Source organism: Megalopta genalis, chromosome 5 (assembly GCF_051020955.1).
Source record: "Megalopta genalis isolate 19385.01 chromosome 5, iyMegGena1_principal, whole genome shotgun sequence".
In the NCBI taxonomy this organism is placed as follows: Eukaryota; Metazoa; Arthropoda; class Insecta; order Hymenoptera; family Halictidae; genus Megalopta; species Megalopta genalis.
Genome location: NC_135017.1, coordinates 2,135,044 through 2,161,514, shown reverse-complemented (window position 1 = coordinate 2,161,514; position 26,471 = coordinate 2,135,044). Strand labels below are relative to the sequence as shown.

Below are 26,471 nucleotides of genomic sequence, written 5' to 3'. Positions count from 1 at the left end.
ATAGCAGAAGAACATGTACGTATACGAAACTTGCACCGAATATAGGAGAGCAATGTCATGAATGGAACACTTTTCTTTAGGACAAGATAACAGAAAAGACTAAATGACCTAATTCCAGTTTGAAACATTCTAAAGGACGGTTCTCTTACTAGAAGAATGCATAATGTCAATGAGATTCCCTTAGGTTTACATGCTTTATTTATAAATTTTTTAAGAAATGCATTTTGTCCCATTCATCAAGGTTGCATTGAATGGGACAGTGTAACCAAATAAAGTAATATTGGTATTAATTTTATAAGCGCTGTGTTTTAATATTCTATACTATATTATATGCACATATTATACTAAATATAGCATATAATATATTATAATTATATACAGTATAGTATGTAATTCAGTATAGTATATAATATAATATAGTATACATATAATATTATATACAGTGTAATGAAATAAAGTAATATTGGCATTAATTTTGTAAACACTGTTTTAATAATATAAACTATATTATAGACATATGTATAGTACAATATATTATATAGTACATATATAATTTTACTATATGATATACTATACTATATTATGTATTATAATATATTGTAAACTATGCTGTACTATATTACATTATATATTATATTATATACATATACATTATGTTATACTAGTAAGTTTAGTATAGTATACTAGTACATATACATTATGTTAGTGTATACTAGTCTTAAAGTACATAAATTTTCTTTACAACCTTGGGTTAATATCATAATTAGCCACACCAATTTTACCTCAGCTCATTTTATTCTACTTTCTTTATTTAATTTATCTGACATTTACATGGCGTTCTGATTTTATCTTTTTAATTCTATTCTCAATGATGAGCAATGCGTTTAATCTTCTCTTATTATAATTGCATCCTATTTTATCTTATAGTGCTTCGCCATTCATTTACTTCTATCTCTTTTTTTTTACCAATTTAGTCGAGTACATTTTATTTTATTTTACTATATTTTAGTCTACTTCACAATACCGATTTTAGTTCATATTTTATCTCATTGTATATTATTATATATTTGATTTTAGTATTGTATGGCAAAAAATAATCCTTTCAATAAAACGAAGCTGAAAAAAATAACAAGAATTTATGAATAAAAATATCTTAAAAATTAATGACATAATAAGCAACACATAAACTCAGGGCACCTTCTATATCACATGTTTTATTTACCTATTTATTCTGTGTGTTTCCTTCATATACTTGGTAATAACGTCTAAAATACTCATTAAATTAAAAACATCAGAAAGACTCAACATTAAAAAGACTATTCGATGCTATATGTCAACATTCTTGACGAAATACCTGATCGAATACAGTAAATAAAAACATTTAGCCATGAAAGTAGTTATGGGGTGAAGTCGAAAATAAGTTTTCGGTCTATTATTTCTAGTTAATTATGTTCAAAATTTCTGTGCAAAATCTGAGACGTGTCAAACAGATACTCTGTACTTATTTTCAGATATTTAGTCTGAAAATCTTGCTTGTATGAAATCAAAAATCTCAAAAAAATCGAAGAAATGCAAATTTCATATGGAAGCTCCAGAGTAATAGAATTTATATTGTTACAGTATCGATATATTGCCGTGATTACCGTTCAAGAATGTTTCAGATTCTTTAATTTGATGTAGTTAGAAAAAAATCAATTTTTTCGATATTTAACCAACGGAAATCTAAGGTAACATTAAAATCATTACGTTCTATTTATTCTTCAAGTATATTAAGCACTGGTGGTATAGTGGTATAAACAAGAACCTTCATGTTTGCGATGGATCCTTTCATTAAATCTGAAACAAAATATTGTGTATAGTTCTCACGTGACAGGAAGACACCTTTACGTTTACAGTCCTGCTCCTATGATTAACCCCCTCCTACTACCTCACTACCGCAGCTATCAGTCGCTATTGGCCGACGGTGGTCTTCGTCACTGTTCTCGGCCAATAGCAATAGGATACTGCGGCACTGGGATAGCTAGTAAGAGGAGCAATGTAAACACAGAGACGCCTTCTTGCCGCGTGAGAACTATAACTCGAAAAGGTTCGATCGTTTTCTGTGTAAAAAATCAAATTAAATTATGCAACATTTTTCTTAAATGCAACAGATTCTTCAATATATCTCGCGACGCATTAAATACAATTTTGAATATCTGGAAACAATTCTGTCGGTTTCTATGTGAAAAATCAAATTATATTTTTCATATAGTATTTCTTTCTCAACTAAAAAATCCAAGAGATATAGCCATAAACATAATTAACGAAATGTCAGGAGATATATACATATTAATTAAGTGAAAAATAACAATACCTTTACTTCAATTTTATCACAAGAAATTATTCAGTGGACAAACGTTGTATTACCTTACTTTTCGTGTTGAGAAAGTTACTTACAAAAACGAAGATTTCCACGAAAATTCAGACTTGTACATCAAGTCGTACTCTATGTATACTCCTTGCGCAGATTTCTTTTTCCTTACCATAATTTCTCTCTTATCACTACTCTCTCTCTCTCTCTCTCGCTCTCACTCTCTCACTCTCTCACTCTCTTGACAAGCTCCTCCGTCTTCTGTTTCTCCTATTTTACTCCTTTAATTACAATATTATTTCTCCTTTTTTCTCTTTGTATTCCAACTGTTTTATCCTACTTACCAGCACCTTCTTGTCATCTTCCTATTCCTTTCTCTCTCATTTTCCCTATATTTTCTTTCCTCCGTCAACTCTTTTCTTAATTCTGCTATGAGCTCCGTGATCTGCTCCTTCATTTCTTTCATCATTCTTCCATTCCATCCTTCCCATCTTCTTTTAGACCCTCTATTCCCTTATTTTTCTAATTTTCGTAGTTCCGTTCTGTTGATAATGCAACAGATGTATCATTTTTGTTAGGTTTCGATTGAATTAAAAAGGAAATATTTAAATCCACCTCCTAAATAATTCTGTAGTTGAAAAAGATATAACGTCCAAATATTATGCATACAAACATTAAATCTCTTGATAAGAACTTGACACGTCGTAGAAAATTATACTTGAAAATCTTATTAATTATCTTATTCCACCGATCATTCGAAATATTAAGGAATCAAAAGATCATCCACTGGTTAATACAGACCAAATTCTTTTTGGACAGTGTAGTACGCAGCAGATTTAATTGAGCTTGAAATTCGTATTAATAACAGAAACCTCGTATCAATATTTATTCATGGAGAACCAAACATGCTGGTTAGTCGAATATCAATTTAATGGAAACAAATATTGTACTTTCACAGTAAATATTCCAATTTTCTTATTGAACCTTTCATATACTAACACTTCCAAATGTGAACTAAATTTTGATAATAATTTATCGTATATCCTTGCATATTGATCATTTAATACTGTGCTGCAAATGCAAAAATTTATGTCAATATCCATTCGTTAATAATGTCTTTAGAAATTGTCCAATTTATAGATTATATATGTAATTTCAGGACTGATTTTTCGAGTTTTAATAAATAATAATAAGCTATGAAAATAATTTTAAATAAATGATAAAGGAATAAAATTCTGTGCTGCATTGTGTAGTTATTACGGAATAAATAGAAAAATAATAATCGCAAATAATATAATAAATTAACACCGCACAGTAAAACTACTAAAAAAAACTACTAAAATAAATGAAATAATAAATATCTGAGTGAAAGTAAAAATTTAAACCATATATTACAAGTTGAAACAATATACAGAGTGTCCCAAAATTATGGTATTTCCGGGAAATGAGGGGTTCTTGAGGTCATCTGAAGTAATTTTTTTCTTAGCGCAAATGCAATCCGTCGTTTTGTTTACGGGTTATTAACGAAAAACAGTAACCAATGAGAGGCGGGATCAACTGGCGCGGGGCCGCCAAGATAATGAGCGGAAATAGGCTTCGAACACTCGTTGGCTCAGCCGCCTTGCGCCAGATATCGCCTCTCATTGGTCAGTGTTTTTCATTAATAACTTGTAAACAAAGCCGCGGATTGCATTTGCGCTATGGAAAAAATTATTTCAAAGAACATACCAAAATACAGTTAAGATGAATTTTAGACAGTAAATAAACATTGCAACTACTACTATATTTATTGTAATATAACCAATTGATGAGTTGGACAAAATACACTTTTTAAAGAAATAAAAAATAAGGTAAGAGAACCTAGACGAAATTCATTGACATCATACAATCATATAGCAAAAGAACTGATCTTTCGAATGTTTCAAACTCGAATTAAATAGGTCTTTTAGTTTTTTTTGGTTATCTTGTCCTAAATAAATGTGTCTCATCTATGGCAGGTCTCCCCTAAATGATAAACGCAAATACCGTCGTAAAACAGTATTAAAGTAAATAAACCAGTGAACAGTTAAACGAAAATACGCTTTAAAATAGCAAACGGTAAGTAACGAAATAAAGGTACAGTTCATGCGACGGACGTTTCTGAACAGTTCCCTGACCCACATTCCCGTCCGTAATGTCTTCCATGTTTCGCGTGAGTTTAGGCGAACGCGGTATAAAGTTCCCAATAAAAGCAGGACTGGAAAGTTTCCGCAGCAGTCCTAGAGTGCGTGCAGAGGGGTGGCACGGTCTAAGAAAAGTGGCGATCCTATCACTTAACGCATATTAATTCGCCGATCACGACAACGGTTTCGGCTCTCTATTAGCATAATGAGATTCTAGAATTTGATTTCTTGGTCACGTAACCGCAGGGCAACGCCGCAAACTGCTCGGACTACGACCCGGCTGCTCACGAAATGCAACCTGTGCCCGGTTACTCAACCCGCAAGTTATTGACTGCCCGGGGTAAACCACCGAAAACTCGTGCAACCAGTGTCTCACTTTCGATAGAACTCGACTCGAACTACCGAAACTTTGTACAGTGCCATCGAAAAGTATTCGGAAACTGAATTATCGATTTTAAAAATATTATATCGATATTCGATATTTGTGCTCATTGAAAACTTGAAATTTAAATATCTCGAAAATAAACCATTTTTCGAGAAAAATTGTTAAATAAAAATATTACACAATTTCAAGGTGAAGACACAATTACTTTATTTATTTGATCTTTTTTATCGCTTCGAAAGTCATTCGAAGGGCAACTTTGTTTCTTTGAATGTAAACCTATATTGATATTTACGGATTTTTATTCCACACGAAAAACAGGAATAATCTCTTATTATTAACTTATATATGTGACACTGAAAATATTTATTTTATTTCTTTTATGATTTTTTAATTTTTAGTTTTTGTTTTGTTTCCGTACTTTCCATTGTGTTTTCACTTTTACTATTTTTTAAATTATTTAAACAATATTGATACATATATAAACAATGTATTATAATGTGCACTAAAATGTGTACTTATAACTTAGTAAGACGTATGTTTATTAAAGTATCAAATTTTACTAAAATGAATAACTTTCGTAGGTAAGTAAACATTTGTAGATATTTAAAGTACATAACAAATTTTTTTAGAACTAGTGAAAATTACGTGAATTACATTCTGTTTTATTGGGAGGTGCAACAGCTGCATATAGCTTGCATGTGATTTGTTATTTTTTATTTACAGAATCCACAGCTTATAATTAGTAGCAACTTGGAATGTGACTAACTTCTGTTTCAAAAACATTTTGGCTAAATAATACATCAAACGGACAGAGGCACGAAAATTGAAGAACGACGTTGTTGTATCCCAGCAAATAAACCAGGAGCGTATAAATGAATGAAATTTTCTATGCGGAGCAATATTTTCCAAAAAATAGTTAAAAACTTACCGAGGATGCATTCAGCTCGCATAGAATGAATGGAAACTGTGTATAATGAACAGAAGCATTGGCAAAGTCTATTCAACAGTGCGCGTAGTTGGTCGAAATTCAACCTCGATTTTTTTCGAAAGCAGACCATCCCACGAGACCATTTTATTTCCCAATTTTATTCAGCTTCGTTCCGCACAAAACAAAACAGCGTGAAAATGATCTGACCCGAGCTACGAACACGATACAGGGTATCCCAAAAATTACTCGAAATCGAAAAATTGGAAGTTCCTGAAATCATTTGAAGTAACTTTTTCCTTAGTGGAAATGCAATCCACGGCTTTTCGTTTCCGAGTTATTAACGAAAAACACTGACCAATGAGAGGCGAGATCATTTAATGCGTGGCGGACGAGCTAACGAGCAGACAGAGCTCAGTTCCGCTCATTGACTCGGCCGCCTCGCACCAGCTGATCTCGCCTCCCATTGGTCATCACTTTTCGTTAATAACTCATAAACGAAGCCGCGGATTGCATTTGCGCTAAGGAAAACGTTACTTCAAATGACCTCAGGAACCGTTCATTTTCTGGAAGTAGTATAATTTTGAGACACTCTGTAGAATACGATTTTTCACCTTTAATATACGCTGAAATAATTCTTCCAATAATCACGTCCACGATTTAATAGAACATTTTCTGCCAGGCCGATTCTAATAACGAGGTCTTGTTGATATTGAAAGTGGTTTAGGCTTTGAAGCGGTACGACCGTCGTTTCACTGGTCCACTGCTCAAGTTTTATATTGGTACCCACGATCCTCGAGTGTTCGATTCGGTTTATGCCTGGACTACTTTCGTCCAACGGAAGTAGTTAAGCAATCCATCGTTTAAGAATCTTGATATTGATCGGTCTCATTGTAGGGAGACACGTAGGTACACCACCGTCCAGAAGTATTGGCACGTCTATTGGTTTTACAAAAAGTACTGGTGTGTCAGTTTTCCACGTTAGTTTGAAAGTTAAATTTGAAATTAAATGTTTCCTAATTTATGAAAGCTGGATCATTGTTCTTATAATAAAGACAATATCGATTGACTTTATAAAAACAAAAACAGTATCTATAGGATTGTATAATAAAGCTAGTGAACTAATTTACGACATTACTTATAAATAATACTTTGAATGACATTGGTTTAGATTTAAAGTTAGATACATATAAACATTTATTAGTTTATACGAGATGGAACATTCTTTTTATATGAAAAATGCAATACTTATTGGTTTTATAATAGATATCGTTTTCATCGTTACTTAAAAATAACACTTTAGATCGAATTGCTTAGTTTAACTTTAAATATTAAAAATAAATAACGTTAAATAACGTTAAATTTTTTATATAGGGTGATTCATTGATTTTATAGAAAAGGACTAGCGAATGAATATATGCCCAACAATTTAAAAATGATACCTTAAATTATACCTTAATTGGAATTGGATTAAATTTTGAGTTAACTATCAAGTGCAAGAATGTTTTCTTAGTTTAGTTAGAGTGGATCATTGTTTCCATAAATAAGAACAATAATTATTGGTTTTATATTTAAAAAAAGAACTAGTAAACAAGTTCACGACATTATTTACAAATAATACTTGCGATAGAATTAGTTTAAATTTAAAGCTAAATACTGAGAACGAACGATTATTTTTTTATACCGAGTGGCCCGTTAAAATGAAAATCTCTGGTTATCTTCGTTAGTTGGTAGTTTTATGGAAAAAATGCTCAGGGCAAGGTTATATTACATTCCAAGAGACACAAGCTGCAGTAAAATTAATTTTCTCGCATGTTTAACTTTTTCAAATTTCAAAGTCATGGATATTTATTTTAATGGAATGATATTTATTTATATTACGATAGGATGTTTCAAGACTAATACATATTCATGTATGTGCAAGTCACTCAAGGTTGTTCAAGGTCAACTGCAATGGAAAATTGTTTAAATATACTATATCAGAATTGTAATACAATTGCAAACCTGTGTAAAAACATCTCAACTAAGAAATACAAATATTTGCAAATATTATTTCTCGCAGCTATGTTACATAAGATTAATTGATGTTACAAGCATATAATAAGTATTTAAAATATGCATTTCACAATATGAACTTGAAATACCTAATTGTACTAACTATTTTCTATATTGTGCAACGAACATTATTTCCATGAAATCTTTTCGACCCAGGTACTGCGAGTTATTATTTGAGATATGTACATTGTTAAAAAGCAAACAGAAATTAAATGTTCCAATTACATTTACTAAATAAAATAAACATAAGAATATACTTATTTTTCAAAACAATCTCGGTTCGTATTTTACCTACACATTTTTTTTTCTCATGAATATTAATCGTAAGAAATTAAATTTCAAAGAGTTAATAGATACATCAAATAATATTTCAAATAATTGTTTTCCTTACCACATAAATAACTATTTCCAATACACACACACACATGTATAGATAAAGAAAAACACTGACCAATGAGAGCGTGGTTGGCGCAAAGCGGCCGAGCCAATTAGCGGAACAGGTCTCCGGGCGCTCGTTGGTTGGCTCGCCTTGCGCCAGCCGAGCTTGCCTCTCATTGGTCACTGTTTTTCGTTAATAACTCGCAAACGAAACCGCGGATTGCATTTTCGCTAAGGAAAAAGTTATTTCAAATGATCTCAGGAATCCCTCATTTCCTACATGTAAAGCGTCAAGATAATTGTAGGCTATTGCGAAACAATTTTTCGTTGCAGTAAATCTTACAATACCTTAATTGACCATGTATGACATAATTTCAAGAATATCTGTTACCTTGAAAACTCAAGTACAAATGTTTTTCGCAGAAACTAAGCCTATCGCTAATAACAGAGGTATATAAGTATTCCCGTTTGAATGTCCCACTATGTATATAATGAATTTTAAAAGTAAGAAGTGTGAATTTATTGTGATTTTCAACAATTTTTGATGTAATCTGTGTAAGAATAAATACGCTCACTTATTGTTAATTATAGTTTGATATAGTAATGTCTTTATAATTTAAATAATTGTGAAACGGAAGACATTAATGCAATATTCAGTCTAATAATTAAGAAAAGTAGAAGAATACAAAGAAAGTATACTATAAGCTAGCAAAAATCAAGTTAGATACATGTTAAGTTGCATCATAAGTTGTTACTTATCACAAATGTATAAACAGTTGTGCTAATTCGATTACATTTTTATTCAATTTCGCAATTTAAGTACATTGTATTTCAATCACATAGTAACATTGCAATTCAATAACATAAATCTCAAAATATATAAATCAATATAAGTAAAATATAAATTCATATAAGATAGAAAATTTATAATAAAATGTATAGAAGAATTAAATTTCTTTATAGATTTGTAATGAATTATAAATTTTGATTTCAAAATTGAAATTACGAATACTATCATCTTGAGAGAATAAAATCTCCTGTGTTAATATTCGATACATATATAAATGCATTGTTGAAACCAATGCGAACGTTTTAAATGAAAATCTTAAGTGACTCACTCAGTATACAATAATATTGTAATATTATATAATATACATAAATCGAAATTCATGTTAATCGGCTATTTATTAATCAGTTATTGATGAGTTATTTATTTTCGTCTAATCCGTGGTAATGTTTTACAACGCACATAGGATTCTTTTTACACAATGGAAATAATACATCCAAATACGTGCAAAAAAGAATATAAAAGTAATTTTAAAGTAATTTGAACAATCATGTAGAAAAAAAATAAAATGTATTTTTTTAAAAAGTTGATGTGAAAATTAGTCACACAATGCAATATACCGTGCGATGAACATGTATTTAGTCATACGGATACTAAATCTTTAAATAAATTTTACAGAATCCACTGAAATAGAAAATTCGAATTAAAAGTTCAATCAATTTGAAGAATGAAATTTTCTAACGTGTTCGTTACTACTTAAAAGTCAGTTTTTATAGTTAATAGTTTATAGTTGATAATATATCAACTATGGTAATAACTGGACAATTTTCCGATAGCAAATGCATCATGAAAATAAATTATTGCTGATTGAAACGAAAACAGAAAATTTCAATTAAAAGTTCGATGATATTAACGTCGATGTTTTCCAATTTCTGCTAAGTTATTTATAAAGCCCGCTGAAATACTCATTTAGCAGGCTGATGTAATGCGATTCCTCGAAGTATTCCATTGTAAGGTTATTAATAGACGTTATCGAAAGCGTGGAAAGAACCGAGTGATTTACTATTCTCAGTGTGATCAAGCAGTCTGGTCGATTCTCGATAACAAGATTATGGTAGAGACAATAGCAACGTACACAGAAATATCAAATTAAAGATGGTATCGTTATTCTTAGAAAGCTTAAATACAGTCAGGAACAAATATATGCCTCTACGTTATAACGTTTTTCAAAACGGACGAAACGACTTGAATATCTTTTTAGATGATAGGAGGATATAATATATATTAAATATATATTAAAAAAATGTATTTAACTAATCCTCCTATCATCTAAAAAGAAATAGATGGTTCTATATATTATATATTATATATAACCATCTTTAATATACAGGGTGTTTCAGTAACTCTGTTACAAAGTGATATCTCCATTATCGTTAATGATACACAGAAATACTTGATGAACAAATTGTTTGGTTCGAGGAGACACATGATGTGGTGGAAATAATTTTTTTATAAAGGTCATATTTTTTGAAATTTCAAGGTTATCGATGTTTTTTCAAACAGGATTATACATATATTTCTATCATTATATGAGCCGTTTATTTTGAAAGTGGCCTAAGTCCATTTATTTGAAAATCCAGATATTTAAGGTTTTTACATTTTAATAAATTTAAAAATATTGCTAATTGATAACATGGTGGTATAATGTTTTTGTGTTCCTAAGGGTCACTGCGTTCTTTCAGTTTTGCTGACATGAAATTATATGTATAACGTAGAAATGTGAATATTAAAATAGCTAGCTCGGTGTTTTTGAAAAATGACTTAGGCCACTTTCAAAATAAACGGCTCATATCATGATAGCTAAGATCAAGTCGAATCTAATAACCTATAATACCATGACCTTCATGTGACCTTGGGTACGAAAAGTACAGAAATTTTTAGACATGGACACGCACAATGAAATAGCTATAATAGGGAGATCAACAATGAAAACTTTATTGTAATAAATATTCAAAATTATTTCCATTGACTTCCAGACATTTCTTAATTCGATTACAGAAAGAGCATCGCACATCTGCGAGCATTTTGGGTGTTACAGTAGCACAAGCTTGCTTGGATTCTTTTTTTCATGTCGTCACGTGTTGTGGGTTTCCTCAAAAAAACTTTTTCCTTAATAAAGCCCACAAAAAATCGAGGTGAGTAACATCGGGAGAACGTGGCGGCCAAAGAGTTAAACTTCCTCTTCCTATCCATCTGTTTGGATATGAAATATTCAATGCAACGATAAGCTAATTCATCTTGACGCGAATTATAATGATATGAGGTAAATAATATACCATGCAATTTAAAAAAAAATGAAGATATCTTTGATTCTTTGAAATGAAACATTTTTTTGAAATTTTTTTTATATTGCAATTTGTAGCTGACTAAAAAGTGATTAACTTCTGATGGGAATGTTTCTTTCTTAGACTGTTGCAATGACTTGGAAAATGATGGCAACAATTACGTGGACTCCCTGTACGATATCTATATCATTGTTGATCTCTCTGTCGAAGTTATTTCATTATTCATCTCCATTTCTAAATGTGTTAGGATTTTTCTTACTGAAGGTCATGCGGAGGCCATTGTATTACGGATCATTGTATTCGTCTTGATCTTAGCTGCCACGATATAATAATAGAAATATGTAATCGCATTTAAGGAAAAAATCGATAACCTTGAAATCTCGAAAAATATGACCTATAAAAAAATTATTTCCATGGCGATAACATCTATAGGCGATAACATCGAAATCAGTAAGGAGGACGAGTTTCTTGCATAATTAATTGCATAATTTTCTGTGATATGAAATTAGATCATTTAGAAGTCCGTTATCATTATTTTTCTTTTACAATCTATTATTCGTCAAAATGTTACTCAATAATTCTAATTTTCCAGAAAACGCTCTACGACGCTAGGATTTCGCATAAAGATCGACAGTCTATTATTTTAAACTTATTTTAAACTATTATAATAAACTGATCTTTATCGGGTCACTTGTCCAGCGAGCTCTAACGATAAGCTAATAAAGCGTGCGGGAATGTGTCACTCATTATCGATGCTGTAAGATACACATGAAACGAGTTTCTAAACTCAACGGGATAAAATATTCAACTGCGAAACAACGGCACAATTAAGCGCGTACTCCACACGCAACGAATTCATAATGTTAATATACAAAACAGCTCTAATTGCTTTCAAAGCGAGGCACTTAGTGCCACTAATTTCCGTAACAATTAATAATTCAGTAACTGGCGTTAATTAGTGAAAAACATGGATACACAATTATTCTTGCTAGTGCATGATTTCTGCGAGCCAATTACTGTGACCTCCCCCCTTCCCCCCTCACTGGTTACTGTACCTACACAATAATTTCATTTATACTTAAAAATAACATTATTACATTAAAGATATTGAATTTCTTAAATAAAATTTGCACTATAATTTTCATAACGGAATCAAAAATTGATTAATAAGTACACGAGTTAATACATGTATATATTAAACTGACCGTGTACATGTGTGTATGCAATACCCGTTTCAAAACCAACATCCCTACGCGGAACGTAGAAAGCGTACGCACGGTGTGAACGAGTGCATGGTTCAGGCACCATCGGCCGGAGCCAAAACCGTTCCCGGTAACACGAGCGGTAGGGTATCACGCCAGCACGGTACTAGAAATATTGGGGAGTGGGGAGATTCGATCCGACCTACCTGAACGTGACGCGCGGGGCGTCCACCACTTCCTACCACACAGTGCCACGCGCCATAATCCAGCACGTCTTTCTGGCGCTTTTATTAACAACTTTAACATTAATTATCTTAAAAACTATGAGTCGTCTGCCCCCAAAACCAGGCATCATTGGATTCAGCTTTAGAAGCTCTTTCACTGTACCAAATCTCATCAAAAAGTGAGCGTCAACCATCGGGACCGCTCCTTGTAAGTAAAAAAAAGTAATTTTCTGTGAAATTTTCGGTAATTTTTGTTCAAGTAATAATTTCGAAAGAATTTCTTACATTATATTAATGTAAATAATTTAATGTATTATAGATGGGATTATTGTAATTTTTTCAGAATTTTATAAGAACTTCTTGACTGATGGTTTTCGTTTAAAGAAAACTATTAGACAATTGTTGGTTGATAAAGTGTTAGATGGAACTATGTATGTTTTAATATTGCAGTCGATGTGCTGCTTGCCATTTTGTATAAAAAGATCTTCTAAACCCATAAATGTCGAAGTATGATTGATTTAGAAGATACTTTCGTCTGACTACGAGAACGCAGTATACATTTGACTACCTGAACGCAGTATAAATTTAAAGCTTTTTTGTGCAGAATTACGAATAGCACAAAGGCATCTTTAAGACATCTTAAAAACATCTGGTGTATGACAGGCGAGATGCCTTGAAGAAATATTTCAAATGTCTTTCAAAAGACGACTAGAAATAGATGTCTTAAAGGCGATTTGACTGTTTCAGACGTTAAAAGGACGTCTTTAAGTCATCTTAAAGACATTCTGAATTGGCCGTCCTTTTAACGTCTGAAATAAGACGTCTTAAAGACGTTTATTTTTGAGCGTACGACATTCAGACCTAAAATGAACGTAAAATGGACGTCTGTAAAAAGTACTTATTGGGTAGAAGACAAGATTGACCCTGGAATGACCCCTGTGCAACCATTTACAAAAACGCAAAGTTTTTGTCTAAATCGATTTTTGATATAATTAATAGTACCGAAAATATTTCAGCGTCTAAGATTTAAATCCATCAAACTACTTAAACTTTAGGATTTGTTTTTTTTTTATTTACATTAGATTTAGAATTATATTATTTAATTCTTCTATTGATATCATTCATTGATTCCCAATTTTCATGGAATTAACATTAAATAAAATGTTATTAAGTTTTCAATTCATTATAATTTAAAGTCACTGAATTGTTTTAAATAAAAAAAGTGATTCAAGAAGTCGATTATTGTTCCTCCGTAATTTAGACGAGTTTTATGAATATAATAGTTTATTTTTTGTTTTAAAAAGCATCATTTTTGTATTTTTTTTTTCGTCTCTTTATTTGCAACGTATTTCTTATGCGTTTTGATCAGATCAATACAAAAACACATAAAAACTTATATCAGAAATTTAACAAATTAGTTTCCGTATTTTATAGGTTTTAAGAAGTGAAGGTTTCGATTCTGTTATGAAACTTACAGAGCCAATTTCATTTGAAAAGTTCAGTATCATTAATTTAACCTTTAACGAGCGGACGAAGCCTAGTTACGCTCATTAGCTCGGCCGCCTCGTGCCAGCTGATCTCGCCTCTCATTGGTCACTGTTTTTCGTTAATAACTTATAAACGAAGCAGCGGACTGCATTTCCGCTAAGGAAAAACATATTTCAAATGACCACGAGGACCTCTCATTTCTCGATTTTGAGTAACTTTTGGGACAAGTAACTGGGACTGAGTAACTTTTATCTGAATGTGTTTCAAGAATGGAATATAGAAAGGAACGCGCTTATATGTGTAAATCAACATCAACAAACTCGAAAATTCTATACAAAATGACCTCGAAAATAAAACTACTTTATGCATCGTATTCATCTCTCGATGCCAATCAAATCCCATGTAATACAGTTCCTGTAAGATCACTGTTGGTGGAGTTATTTGGGTGGCCTGATTTAGTTGGACCACCCTGTATAGCAAAAGGATACGAATATCGGAGATTCAAATAATCGAGGCTGTACTGTATTTTTCATGCATCTAGTCATGCAAATGGGGCACGAAAACGAAGCAGCACTCCTGAGAAGTGGGCTCGAAATATTGAAAAACATGGAAGACTGAAAGGTATGCAATATTAAAATAGAAGTAGACACGCTGATGTGCAATGCAGTCGAAAGGCGGACTACGCTCTGTCGGTCTAGTGAAAAGTTGCAGCGAGAAGATGGTTTTTGATCGAATACAGAACATCGTAGAGAAATTCTGCGAATTAAAATATGTATAATACACATACCTGCTGACAGAAAGTATTCGATCATCTTTTAAAATGTAATAACTAGACTGCGGATTTTATGGGTCTATGGCAGAAATAGTAGGGTGAAACTGAAAACAGTGAAAAGATTGAAAGAAGCTAAGAATATTGTTGTACTAATTTCAACTTAATAACATTATTAAAGAAAAAAAGAAAATTATGGCTCATCTGTCTTGCAATTAATGCAGACATTTTTTTGTTTTGCATAAAGATCCACAGTCTGGTAATAACTTTTCTCAAAGTAGACTAAATGACTTGAATATTTTTAGATAATAGAGAGACTAGTTTACTAGGTAATGACTAAAATACGTTTTCTTTTTAATTTTGCTATTATTTGGAATTACATAAAAGTTAAAAATCTCTCGTATTTTAACCTTTTTTCTTTAACGAAAACTTAAAAAATACATTTTGTAGATCTCGTTAACTTATTGCGAGAACTGAACATATCATCGAAATCGATTGACATCCATCCGATCAAGCTGCAACCACTGAAAGATATAAAAATTATGTACCTGTTTTGATTGGAATTTGTGAAGAAAGCGATTTTCGCGATTTTTGACTGTTTACAGCTTGTTATCAAGGTCAACCGATTTAGATGAAATTTTTAGTACGCGTATGAGTCACCGAACATATTTTTTAAATCTACGTTCTAGATTAAAAAAAGTTAAAATAAACGAGTGTTTTTTATCTAGTTTTCTCATTTCAAGTCAAGGGCAGATGTCTCAGTTTTCGTGTCTGTACCTAATTTCGGTGCCCCCTGATTGGAAACATATAGAAAAAGAAAAGTTTTGTATATCAACGTGTGCAAGATTCAGGAAGAGGTATCAATGTATACAGGGTGTCATGTAACTAGTGGTACTACCGGATAGGCGTTGAATCTACGTCCAAAAATAAGTCGAAAATGCAGAATAAATCATTTTTATTCTAGCCTCCGTGTGTTTTCGAGAAAATTTTGGTTAAAAATATAATATTATTCAAAATCAAGTGGCGCGTCTGGCCATAGTATGCTAATTCTACTTCTAGTCATACTACAGTAAATTCTCTCCAATTGTCCTTCAGCTTGGGAAGAGGAGATACGATTATTCTAGTCTCGCGGCTCGTTTTTATAGTTGTTGACAATCCACGACTAACTATGCTATTTGACATTCGACACGGAGCTCGAACAATCGTATCTCCTGTTACGAGCCGAGGGCCAGTCAGGTTGGGTGGCCGGAGGTTGCATGCAATTGGGATTTTTGATATGGGTGCGTAGACCAGCCGATGCTTATTTCGGCACGGGTGACTACCTTTAAGGAGGTAAGGATAAGGTGCGATGACCAGCCGATGCTTCTTTCGTTACGGGTGGCTACTTTTAAGGTTAGGATAGAGTGCATAGACCAGCCGATGCTTATTTCGGCACGGGTGGCAACCTTTAAGGTAAGGATAGTATTTGGGGAAATTGGTATTAGGCTGCCTCGTAACTTTGTAAGAAAGAGAAGTAAAGATATACCTCGAGCGGTAAAGATATATCTTTGTAGGTTATACCAACTACTGCTTCGAAATAGGAAAAGGAAATAATTGAACTTGTAACCAAAGAAAGCTGGTAAAAGCTAATTTATTACGCGTTTTGGGTTTTTACAAATGTATGTAGATGTTCGCGGACTCTATCGCGTTCTCAGCTTTTCGCACTGAGTCGGCGGGAGCATCTGATTTGATATCTAATTACCCACTAGATTGTTCCAAGGAGAATTAAGAGTCGATCTCACTAGAGTTTCGTTCGTCGACGAATGACTCGAAACTAGCCCGATTTCTGGTCGTGTTTGGGCCCTTTATATAGCCAGCTTTTCTCTGGAAAGATGGTAGTGGGGGTGTTCCTATGTGGTCCGATTCCAGAAACGTTCGTCGTCGTACCCCTTGGAGGTACTTGACTCGCGATATAGAAAAGAACCCCCGGCTGGCTGGCGGCAGCCTGGCGTATGCCTTCAGAAAGGAACATAAAAAATTCGTGGGAAGATTTTCCGTACGTTACACTCCACTTCCCAAATTGTCCTTTTTTTGTTTAAAAGCTGAGGGACATTTGGAGAGAGTTGTTGTACGAGCCAATGAAAAAATGTTATTCTCTTTGTTCTACTTATCTTTTGACGTAGAATCAGTCCTAAACCGGTTGTACCACCAGTTGCATCACACCCTGCATATAAGACTTTTGTTTCTCTATATGTTTTCAATCCGGGGGCTCGGAAATTGGGACATTCGCGGAAAATGGGACATCTAGCGTAATAGTAAAATTAGAAGGAATTATTTTAATCATTGCACAGCACCCTGATCGCTTTAACATTTATAAAAAAAATCAAGTCATTCGGTCGTGTTTAAAAAAAGGTTACTGCGTTTTAAAACTGGTGATCGAATACTTTTTGTACGTTCGAGGTTGTACGTGTTTCCAATAATGAAATTTCGCTTCTCGAAGGTTGACGAGCATTTCATGTTCCAAAATATCGAATTTGCGATGCGAGCACCACAGAACACATCATTTTATTTCCAGTCAATTTCAATTACCAGATTGCGAATTTCATACTTTTACAGTAAAACAAAATAGCAAAACAGCGAAATAATGAAAATAATTAGAAATGTCAATTTCTTATTTTTAATCTATCAAAATTATTTAGGAAAGAAAGAACTTTCTATTCAGTTTCTTGCGATTCGAGTGAACAATTTTTGTTTTGCATTAAAAAAGCATATTGTACAAATCACCGTAGAAGAGCAGTATACTATTTTTAAGGGATAAACCAATTAATACTACAAGTTTGTTGAAATTATTAAAAAAAATACAGCAGCGATTTGTTACGTGTATTAATTTTTTTATTTTTCTGTACAAAGTTTGTCCGTTTATAAAATCCACAGAGAAGTTTCAAAGACTGGTTATATGCAGCTTCGTTACTTCCCTCTGATGATTATTTTATGAACTTGATCTGTACAGCATCATAAGTTTCAGCGGAAAGTTCGTTTCGTTTCTGTACGTTCTTCCAGGCTTAAATAGCTTCAATTAGGCTCATTTTAATTTACCGTCGACGACAGCTTTCTAAAGCCAACTCTGACATGATCAAATAAATTCTCGAAAGAAATTTTTGATTTCAATAAATATAAAATGTTTAACTCTGGAATATCGTAGAATGATTAAAAATCTGTACGACGAGAATAGTCCACGCAATTACAACTGCAATCATAATCGTAGTTAAAAATAATTATACAAAATTTTATTTTATTTTGTATAATTAAAAATAATTATACAAAATTGTATTTCATTTTGTATAATTAAAAATAATTATACAACATTTTATTTATTTTATTTAGTTTCCGTTTTCGAGAAAAAATTAGGTTGAAAGAATACTATAATATTCATTTTCAATTCGTATTCCCCCGGGATCACAAAGTTCTCCCGGGGGTGAGTACAACATCGTTTTTCCGTGAGTGCAAATTACATATATGGAGTGTTCATTTTATTCTGCACATTCAAATATCTTCGTTAATTTTGTTTATTTGAAAAATGTGTCGTAACAAATTTGTTTGGTTCAGAGGTAAGAATATTATAATCGATAGGTGTTTCTTTCAAGATCATTTTTTCCGGATTTTGAAGGTAATCGTCATGTTTTGCGTATTAACACTTATTGTTTATGATAAAGAATCGTAGCACATATTAAGACGAATTTAATAACCTACGACATTATGACCTTTAAATGACACTGAGTGAAACAATCACGCTAGTTTAAAGCCGATTAAACAAATTGCGAAATGTTTACTTTCCATAAGTAAAAACATTAATTTATTCTACAGTAAATGTTCAAAATGTTATTCATTGACTTCGAGACATTTTCGGGCATCGGATATAAAAGTTCCGCTTGCAAGGTCAATCAATGCTGAAGGAACAGTATTGCAAGTGTGTACAATTCTTTCGTTTATATTTTCGGGTGTGGTTGGAACTTCAATACGTATACACTTGAACAAAAAGTATTGAATTTTTGTACTCAGGGTCATTTAAAGGTCACAGTATCGTAGATCATTAAATTCGTCACGATATACACTACAATGCTGCATCATAAATAATAGGTGTTATTACGTAAGAAATGACGATGACCTTCAAAACTCAGAAAAAAATGAACTTGAAAGAGAAAATATCATAATATCTCTACCTTTGAACCAAACAAATTTGTTACAACACATTTTTTCATATGAACAAAATTAACGAAGATATTCGAATATGCGGGATAAAAGAAACACCCTATATATTAATATTAAATAAAATATCGTATAGCATAAAATAGTATTAGAAGAATAGGCTAAGATGGTATCTGATATACAGGCTATACAGACAATAGAAAAAGAAGTGTCGAACAAGATTTGTTTGATTTCAAGGGACACGTTATATGATGTAAATAATTTGTAACTGTAAATGAAAATCATATCAACTTTCTCTGTTTTTGTACAACGAATTTTTAAAAACCAAATGTTAATGCAAAGTCGCTATTTAGTTGAAGCACAAACTAATAATAATATCCGCAGATGCAGATATCAGTACAATATGATTTAATGTGTTTATATTTACGTTCTATGACCTATAATAGTGATAACGGAACATACTAACAACTGCAAAACACGCAAGATATTTGAAAAGTGTCTTGGAAGAATTTGTTTTGTTCATATGTTGTGACCTTGAATGTCCCTCATTTATAGATCATTGTATTCGTCTTGAAAGGTTCTGTCGAATTGTGAATAAGAAATTAAGTCATCCCATTTGAAAAACAAATTTGTAGTTCATATGTCCTCTACGCCTCCATATATAAAAAAATTATTGACATTGTATAATGTGCCTCACAAAATCAAACAATTTTTGTCCGATACTATGTTTTCTATTGTTCAAAACAAGCGAGTTATTCAGATGTCTCGTTTCAAAAGCCCCGCCCTGTATACAGAAGGGCAATTAGCCCTTGCTTTATTACGTCTATTGATTAAGATGGACATGAAATGAAATAAATAGTCGTTAGTCAAAACAGGTTTAACGAAGTAGCAAATGGAATAAAATACCCTAGGATAAATTAAATTAAATAAATCGTGGTAAAATTACATGAAACAGTTCAACTAAAGTGTGGTAGATTAAAATAAATAAAATAGCATAATGGAGTAACTAAATAAAATAAAATAAAATAAAATAAAATCAAATAGGCTATTGGCTATATAGGCGGTTCTCATTTCATAAAATCGCACTACTCACATCGTTAAAGAAAAAACGAAAAGTGTATCATATATGCATAAAATCATATAAAATTATAGGAATTATAAAATTATGAATTACAAAATTGTAAAGTTATAAAATAAAATCATAGAGCGATGAGATCATAGATTCATAGAAAGAGCGAATCAAGTGGCGCGTCTGATCATGCCACGCGAACTTGACGCATCTTTCAGCTCAATTTTCTCGAAAACGGAGCTTTAAATGAAAAAAATATTATTGTTTCTTTCCAACTTATTTTCTGACGTAGAATCAGCCTCTATGCTGTTGCACCACCAGTTATACGACACTCTGTATACAAAATAATTACTCCTATAAATATTTGTATATAAATACGTGCTCTTCTCCGATAAATTTATTTATAAATTAATTATAATTGCAGTTATGAATATATTATTTAGAAAACGATAAAATAGTTTGTTAATGAACACGGTATGTATGATTTGATAATTAGATGTGATATTTTTAACATAACATACACTATGTCTAGAAGATTATTGTTATATACATATATATATATATATATAATATGATTATTTTTAACTTCTTATATTACTAGTCTGTGGATCCTTATGCAGATTCTTATTTTCATAATAAATTTTACAAAAATTACAACTCAAGAAAAGTTCTTTTTCATCGAAGTAAAAGATCACTCAATGAAAAAATAAAATAGAAATGCTATTAGACGTTATTATTTTATACGTTTCGTTGCAGTTGAAAAATTTGTACGTGTCATGAATGCATAAAAATTTGCAGTCTATATAGTTTGCTTTTATTTATATATACATCGCATGCAGTAAGAATAACAAACATTTTGTTACGTTTCAGCTTGTTTGTTAACAATGTAGAGGAGTTTGCACTACGATGTTATAAAATGAGAGAAAATCCGTACACCAAAAAGGTGGTACAATGATTTCTAAATGAACAAGCCACAATTACAGTGGTCTGAATAATTATAGACTCTCAAAGTAACTTTTACACATTTAGCGATGTTTCAACAAAAGCTTAAGGAAATGTCATATTCGTATATTTCTATTTTCTATTATTTCTAATATAGAAATATACAAATATAGTTTTCTTCTTGGTTTTTGTTTGAATATCTATAAAAATGGAGCAGTTGCTTTGGGTTTATAATTATCTGCAGCACTATAGGTGGCCTTTTCCAGCTGTGAGACACGCTATATATTTAAAAAAAAACTTAACAATTAATATATAAAAGATAATAGAAAATAGAAATATACAAAAATAATATTGGGTTAAATTTTCATTTAGATATCAGTAACGATGTAAAAGTTACTTTGAATCTACAATTACGCATACCACTGTATAAATAAATTTTTATACCTTTCTGGCTCGACCGGCGTGCAACAAACATTTCAGTTGCAATTTTTTCGTTCCGGAATTATTATTGTACCATTTTCTGCTGACATGTAGAAATTTTGGATATTGTGTAAAAAAATGGGATGATATTCAGATACTATATTTTATTGTTATTTACGCTGTTATTTACGATATTTTATTGTTCGATTTCACAGACTACGATCCGTAGATTATGTATATAATTCTATTGGACGCAACACTTGCGTTTACAATTATTATTATTGCACGTTTCTTTATATCGAGAAAAATTTAATAATATTGCATTGAATCGTTTGGAAAGTTGTATCGTTTTTTTTCACAGAAAAATGAAAGACGATTTTTTAATGTTTAGAGAATAAAAAACTTTCTGACATTTTTTTGACAAAGTACTGAGTCAAATACGTTTCCAACACCCTTAGAAAAAGAAATCTTTTTTAAGAACAAAACAATAATCAAGTTTATTTTTTAAAAACAAAAAAAACGAACATGTTTTAAAAACACAAACAATTTTCCGAACTACCTAATAATATATTTGATATCGTTCACTGTTTTACTTAAAAATTCAAATTAAAAATATACATTTTACATTACAAATTTATACGAAAAATTAAATTAAAAAATTTAATACACCTGTATTGATCACCACGTGGTTGTCAACAATGTAATATTCGTGTAAATTGTGTAATTTTTTAAAATAGTAATTAAAGTCATTCGATTATCTAACATCGATCGCTTCTGATCATTAAAATCTAATCCAGCACTCTTTTTCCTCCAACGAGTGTGCCTTTCTTTACAAATTGCAAGGAACCTGCTTTACGCTCCTATTTTTAAGGCTGGTTTTCTTACTTTTCTACGTTTTAACCTATTTACATTCTTTTGTAACAGACAATTTCGCGCAATTTTCCCTGCAGTTACCGTTGCTGTTTCTCTTACACTGGCAGCAGAATTCGAAGCTCACCTTAAAATATTGCAAGCTTTCTCGATTTTCGAACAAAAATGCACTTCGAATTTTGCTTAACTTTCTTTAATTTTTGAATTCTAATATCGTGCCATGCCTGATTTCCGTTTAATGTACAAAATTTTGACTACTTAACAACTTAACGTTAATAGTGGGAGGCAACGTTTATACAGTTCATAAAATTTAAAATATTTAAAAAAGTTCAGAAGTATAATCAGTTTAAGTCTGATTGTGCAGTAACTAGCATTGTTCATGTTTTACTTCTGTACACTCATCTAATAAACAAAGGAATTTGATCTTATCTGCAATCTAAATGCTCAAACTATAAAAGTTGATTGCTTTAAATTTTTTTAAAAGCTTTTTAATAATTTGAGTTTAGTTTAGTTCGAGCCATGAAAACTTACAGGCACAGATCTCTGTAAGTTCAAACGCCAGATCGCGAACAATTATGTTCGAAAGCTTGCAAGCTCTAACATGGGAGAACATACGATTATAGAAATCGCTTTTGAATCGAGAAATGGTTAAAGTTATAATACATACCTAAAATTTGTACGCAACCATATGGCTTTAAATCGAAATATCCTGAGAACGATACATTTTCGGGAAAAATGTAAAATACGAAAGTTGCTGGATTTTAAAAAAGAATACACTTTTATATGAAACATTTTTCCCGGAAATGTGTTGCTTTCGAGATATTTAGATTTAAAGTTTACAAATGATCATCCTGCATGTTACCTATGTGGATGCATGCAAACTTTGTAGCAAAATATCTCAAACACTAAGACGTATTTTCAAAAATGCTATGAGTTTTTTAATATTAGGTATGTATCGTAACTATAATCCACTCTCGTCTCAAAAGCAACAGTGTCGAAAAAAGCTAAATTGCAGAGGATTTTTTAACATGAACAATGAAGAGTTAGAGCTTTCGAGTTTTCAGGCAATACTCGCAGGAAGTTGCATTGTGGAAAATTATGTTGGAAAGCTTGCAATCTCTAGGCTCTTAGTATTCAAGCTAGAATATCTAAATAGTTTTAGTTCGAAAGCTCTGTGCCCTCTTTAGCAAGAACAATAAGATTTTAGAGCTTACGAGTTTTCAAACAATATGCAGAAAAAGTTGCAATGGTGAAGATTATATTTAAAAGCTCGCAAGCTCGAAGGCCTTAGTGTTCAAATAAAAATCTTTAAATTGTCTTCGTAAAAAAGCTGAGTTACAGAGCTCTTTTAATATATAAAACATGAGGTCTTAGAGCTTGCAAGTTTTCAGGTAATATTCATGAAATATTGGGTTGTGGAAAATTATGTTGGAAAGCTTGCAAGTTCGAAGACCTCAGTATTCTACCGAAAAAGTTGTTTCCGTTAAAGAGCTAAATTGCAGAGCTTTCATAATACGAACAATAAGGGCTTAGAGCTCGCAAACTTTCAAACAATGCTGACACAATCCAGCTATTGTTAACGCGAAATTGATGCGCAGTCGAAATACAGTGTTGACTGCAATTACAAAAATTTACACCACACGCACTGTGCTGGTCAAATTACTGATTCCTAATTGGCCCACAGCTTGGAAACAAGAATGGACAATTTGGGAAGGGGAAGTACGATTATTCGGGCCTCGTGGCTCGTTTTTATACTTGTTGACAATCGGTAACTATAAAAACGTGCCGCGGGACTCGAATGATCGTATATCATCTACAAAATTATCCATTTTTGTGTACAAACTGAGGGAGAATTCAATTAGGGAGAATTTACTGTAATCGGATCTGACATTTTCAACCTCGTCGTTTTTATAAACTCGCGTCAGCCACTTCTGTATATCGTGCTATCTTTCCGTCGTGACATGTATGAGCTCATTCCACAAGCTCGTGTCACAGTTACCCTTCAAGCAATATACCCAGAAAGCAATATATCCAAGAGAAGCTTCTATTCAATGAAACATTTGAAAACACATTTAATCGAACGCGAAGTAAAATTCAGATTCAAGAAAACATGGATAACAAGTATCAAAGTAAGAACCCATTGCACTCGAAACTATTTTAAATGGAAATCTAAAATAGAGCTTCTTACTGCATTTTATAGATACGGCATTGAATTTTGTGACCTCAAGCAACAGTCACATTTCGCAGTTTTTTTAATAATATAAACAAATTCGATGATGTTGAAATTATTTTGAAACGTGATAAAATAATTTTCAATGGCGCCTCAGGGTCGCCACTCGAATTTAAAGTAGTAAAATTCCTTATTATTCAAATAATTAGAAAGCTTATCTTTATACAGAATAGAAATTCTCTGCGTTGATCGCAGGACACAAAAGAGGAATAAAACTGCATTCTCTCCGCGAATAAATTGGTGTAACAGTATTTTTAAACTCTTCAATAATTTCTCTCATAAATGCATAAAACCGGAACTAATTATGATTCGAGTTAGGCCTCGAGTAACACTCTCCGTAACAGAGCACTCTAAACGTCACGGGAGCTTATGGGCGATCATAATAACCACGTAAACGCTCCGAAATCTGAAACCCGAATCCCGCGAAACCTAAAGCAATTGCATCTAAAATATGCCGTTTAAATAGATGCAATCCATATCGAAGCGTATTATTCCGAATAATATCGAATAATCGCCGAGCGCTATTCTAGGTTGCGCGAAGCAATAGAGTCAATAGGCTGAAACGTATGCGACGGCCTAATAGCATGGAACCGCTCGGCGAACGCGAGCGCAGCGCGCGCGCTACCAGCTGATCAGTGAAAAACGGGATAATTGGATAGAGCGGCCGAGCTTACCAGTTGGGGGAGAAGAGCAGGTGGCAGATGCCAGGTCCCGTGATTCAGAGCACAGTAACAGGGTAGTATCCCTTTGACGTGTGGATATCCGGTTGACGTATCACAGAGGGATGTCAGCGGACACGACGCACGATAGTCGGGATCGTGGTCGCATCGATTCCCGCACGGTCACCGGGCCACTGGAGCGTTTCCTCCAAAGCGGTTTCACCGGAACTGTTGTTTTCGAACGCTCACAGTGTGTCACACGGTTCTACACGGTTCCACGCGGTTCTACACAGTTCGACATGATTCCACACGGCTCCACAGTTTCACGGTGATTTTGAAGGTCACTAGGAGGAGGCCAGACGAAACAATGTCGAGATTCGATTCAGAAAAACAACGCTGCGACCGATGCACCTGTGAACGACGACGACAACGACGACATCGACGTCGACGGACACGTGTACCGTACCGTACCGTAATGTACCGAGCGATGCGTTCGCGTGCACGTGTGCAGCTATTCGCACGAGCTTACCGCGCGGTTCGAGTATCGATTGTGCGCGAAAACCATCGAATGACCCGCGGAAAAAATGGTCCCGCTCGAGACTGGCCGAGCTACCACTACCACCATAGGCGGCTTTTCTACGGAGACAACTCGTCCTGCGGCGATACGGACGGACAGCTCTGACAGGAGGCGGACACGCGCGCCTCTAGCTCTGGCGCAGCCGGCCGCGCGCACCCGAGTCCCTGAGAGCCGTTCGCCTTTTGCCTTTCGCCTTTCGCCTATTAGGCAGGCGCGCCAACTGCGACAACGGGAATATTACGAGTGTCGAGCCGCTTTTGTAAACAAACGGGCCGCGGAGGACACCGTCACTACGTTGGACCGTCGGACTGTTCTGACGATAGACCGTCGAACTGTTCGGACGTTAGATCGTTAGATCGTTACACCGTTAGACCATTAGACTATTTAACCTTTAGATCGATAGACCGCTAAACTGTTTAACCCTTAGACCCTTAGACTGTTAGATTGTT

General features: G+C 33.0%; 1 protein-coding gene and 1 long non-coding RNA gene across 3 annotated transcripts in view; both read right to left on the bottom strand.

The window, feature by feature from the left end:
- The window catches only part of LOC117218267 (uncharacterized), a 165,223-nt gene extending 139,056 nt beyond the window's left edge, over nucleotides 1–26,167 (bottom strand). For both annotated transcript variants that reach the window (XM_076522227.1, XM_076522228.1), the window contains exon 1: nucleotides 25,461–26,167. The gene's annotated coding sequence lies outside the window, so the exon portion shown is untranslated. The remainder of the gene's footprint in view (nucleotides 1–25,460) is intronic.
- On the bottom strand, nucleotides 1,878–7,920 carry LOC143259461 (uncharacterized). The gene is made up of 2 exons (XR_013033384.1): nucleotides 2,695–7,920; nucleotides 1,878–2,631 (listed from the first exon to the last, which is right to left on the bottom strand). It is a non-coding gene; the product is annotated as an uncharacterized LOC143259461 (long non-coding RNA).
- Nucleotides 26,168–26,471: the final 304 nt, after the last annotated feature.